The sequence below is a fragment of the Rutidosis leptorrhynchoides genome, chromosome 3 (genome assembly GCF_046630445.1).
Source record: "Rutidosis leptorrhynchoides isolate AG116_Rl617_1_P2 chromosome 3, CSIRO_AGI_Rlap_v1, whole genome shotgun sequence".
NCBI classification, from domain to species: Eukaryota; Viridiplantae; Streptophyta; class Magnoliopsida; order Asterales; family Asteraceae; genus Rutidosis; species Rutidosis leptorrhynchoides.
This window is the reverse complement of record NC_092335.1, coordinates 553102941-553107095: the sequence shown is the minus strand read 5'-3', so window position 1 is coordinate 553107095 and position 4155 is coordinate 553102941.

Here is a 4155-nt window from a genome sequence, read left to right as displayed (position 1 = left end):
CTCCAATTGGCACCACACCTTTTAAACTCGTTTATGGAAAAGCATGTCATCTTCCAGTAGAAATTGAACACAAAACATTTTGGGCTTTGAAGACATGTAATCTTGATTTACATGAAGCTGGACGTCTACGGTTAAGTCAACTAAACGAATTAGAAGAATTAAGACATGAAGCATATGAAAATTCGTTAATCTATAAGGAAAGAACGAAGAAATGGCATGATAAAAGAATCAGAAGTTCAAAAGAATTTAAAGAATGAGACAGAGTTCTTCTTTTCAATTCACGATTCAAGCTATTTCCTGGAAAATTAAAATCAAGATGGTCTGGACCATTCATAGTCAAAAGAGTTTTCCCGTACGAAACAGTAGAATTAATAAATTCAAATGGGATTGAATTTAAAGTTAATGGTCACATAGTTAAACATTACATAGATAATCTAATGGAAGTTGAAGATGAAGTTAATCACAATTTCGATACCACAGCTAACTAAGTGTGGGAAGGTTCGAATCTTTTAGGGTAATATATATTTCTGTTAGAGTTAGATATTATGTTTTCGTGTAGTTCTCGAGAATGGAATCCGAATGGTCTTTCCCTAGCAGACCCTAAAGAACTAGTCTTCTCCCCCCATTCTGAATTTTTATTTTTTTAGGTTTTACGAGATGAAGAATTCCTTTGATCTGAACCATGGTCTAATGCTACATGCTATGATTACTAAACGTAATAATGACACACTTCCGAGTGAACTGGTATCCTTCATAAGAGAAAAAATGGACGAAGTAAGAAAAGAACTCAGGAAAGATCATCATAAGATACATTTTGGTAAAGGAAAATCAAAATCCGCAATAAAAAGAAGAGCACGACACCTTGAAAGATGTTATAAATGCGGAAAATGGTCACACGAAGGTAAATGTTAAAATAATCAAACATATTCAAATACCGAATTTGTTACTCTATGCAGAGAAGGACCGTTTATATGTTTAGAAGAAAAGATATTGAAGATTCGAGGTTATGCTTACGTAGCTATGGAGAACCAAATCACACGACTCTCCTATGAGTCGACTAAAGCAGGTCTCTGAGAATTCTTTCTCACAGGTAAGTATGTACAGTTTTTATTTTTATTTTTATTGCTTTTAACCTCTTAATAATAAATGCTGAATCGTTCGCTATAAAGTATTAAATTGGTAGTCAATAAAATTAGGTATGCGTAACCGAAATTATTGATATCATACAAAAATTTATTACATCACTGTAAAATTTACCGTTTATTCTTAAGGTATAAATATCTTTAATCAATCAACCCAAAATATTTTAAAAATTCGTCAGGAGTAAAACTAGGTAATATAGCCGAAATTACTTTACCGAAAAGAGGGGCGTATATTTTTGATAATATTTGATTGATTAAAGTGGGATAAAAGACCAAAAAGATTTTTAATTTTAATTTTTACCATGTTTTTAAAACTAATATATAAATATTAAATTAATATTGTAAACTTTTTAAAATCAATATATTTAAGTTTGTAAATATTTGAAATATTAATATTTTTTAATATAAGTTTGTATGTTTAAAAACAAAAATATAATATAATTTGGTGTGAATTTTTAAAATTTTAATAATATGAATTTTTAATTTTATGCATTTTAAATTAAAGTTTGGTGTGAATTTATAAAACAAAAATTTACTTTATTTCTTTAAGTTAAAATTTTGATATTTAAAATTCGTCGTGAGTTGAAAACTAGGTCGTTGAACCGAAATTGCTTTACCCGAGGGAGGGACGAGAACTTTTATTATCATTATTTTTAATCTTATTGGATTAAAGTATGCCAAAAACATTTAAAAAACCCGAAAATCTTTGCTTTTAAAACTGCGCTTAAAAATGACAAATTTTAAAATTTTGTCGAGAGACAGACTAGGACAACGATCCGAAACGCCCTCACTCCTAAAAAGAAACAAATTTTTAAAAATTTTATTAAATTATGTTTCAAAAGTAAAAGGTTTTTAAAAAAAAAAAATACAGACCCCCATGCGATCGCATGGGGTTTGGCCAGTAAAACCATGTGATCGCATGGTGTCAAAAAACTGGTCAGGTTACAAGTTCATCGAGCTGCTGCTTCTGTCTCACTTCACACACATAAACACATACGAACACACACATAAACCCTCTCAAATTTCATCAATTTTTTTACCAAAATTCACCAAATTTCTCGCTATAATATGCTCTAAACATGAATTTGATAAGAAATTTATCAAGAAGGGTAACAATTTCACCCCTAAACCTCTTTAAATTTGATTTTTAGTGTTCTTGAGCTATAATTTTCCTAATTTGATTTTGTTAATTTCTAGTGTAATTAGAGTTAAATTGTTAGTATTTTATACATGTATAACCTAGATTGATGCTATTTAACATGATTTGAAGCCAAAAACTTCAAAATTTTTAGGAATCTAGGGTTTGTGTTCTTGAGCAATTTGGAGCTTTTTGATATAAACAGGTTATGGCTGATTTTTGTCATGAATTATTGCTAAATTAAGTAGTGTAACATGTTTAGGTAACTAAATGATCCAAACTTTGATCCTAAACATGATTTTTAAGGATTAAAGTGGACTTTTTAGGTATAAAAGTCATGAACTTGATTAAATTGATGTAAATGCCATTTGAAACTTGTTTACTTGCTAGTAATGGTTATTTTAACATGTTATTTGAGTTGAATGCTTATGAACTTTGTAAACATTTTCATATATGCTTATTTGAAAAAGTGTAGAATTGTTAAAATTGTAAAAATGTGTATAAGTTTAATTTTGATTAAACATGTTATTGTAATTGTTTCAAGTTGTTATTTTGTTAACACTAATGCATATTTGGATGCACAAATTTTGTGTTTAATGTGTTTTGCAGAGATTTACTAATACTGATGGTGCATCATCATCATCTAGACAACCTGCTCCAGAACCTGAACCAGAAACGCAATATGAACCGGAGCAACAACAGGAACAACAACAACAACCTGATCAACACGTACCTTATTATGATCCGCATCAAGAATATGTTGATGCTTACGTAGTATTTCTGATGCATCCAATAGTACAACACCCAACGATTCATGAAGAATAGTTGCATCCCAATTTGAGATTTGATCGAAGCTGGAAAGATTACCCGACATATCAAAGTAACAAATTCAAACTGGTACCGAAAAATGTAGAAGTGCCGAGGGTAATCGATTGGGAGCCTTTGGAAAGGGTCCAACTTGCTAACTCAGTTAGACAGTATTTGATCCAAAGGTATGACAGTTCTTCTTTTCCCGATTGGGAACGTTTATTCACCATTCGTAGACATGTATATAAGGAATGGTATGTTGAGCTTATGAGTACTATAGCGTTAAATGCGGATGTAGATAGGTTAGATGATAGAAGTGTTCTTAGATTTATACTTGGCCGTAGGATGTACAGGATGTCCATGCTGTACATGGCCAGGGCTTTACAGATATATACGCCCACTGAATTACTACTACCCAATTGTATGAATTTGATTTATCATGGTGAAAGGGTAGATAGGAATTTTGATGCTAACGCCGTCTGGAGGCATATATCATATTTTAATGTTTTTGGGCGGGCTGGAACACACACCTACTTACATATTCACAGAGCCGAGCTTCGTATAATTCATAGATTTCTGGCTAACTCGATTACACAGAGAGGTCACAACAAGGAGAAAATGACCTTACATGATTTATTTTACTTAAAGTGTATTCGAGACCCAAGAGGCTTTGTTAATATCTCTTACTGTGTTGGTTTTTATTTGTCTAAGATGGTGGAAGGAATACAGGAAGGGGGAATAATAGGAGGAGGTATTTTTGTTACTCTCATTGGAGAGTATTTGGGTGTAAATAGGGATCAAGGGGGTCCACTTTTGGTATGTAGGGAACAGGTTGAGCCTTTAGGATTGAGGGTCTATCAGGGTGCTAAGGTATTAAAGAGCAGACGCAATCAGGCAATACCATATGTTGGTAATCATCCTCAGGTGAAGAGAGGTTCAGATGAGGAAATGGAGGAAGCAGATGACATTAGGGATGTCATTAGGGAGGCTATGACTGACGTCTACCAGCGTGTAGATGAGGTAGAAATGACAAACGAGGAGAGACATAGATGGTACGAGCAGTGGCAA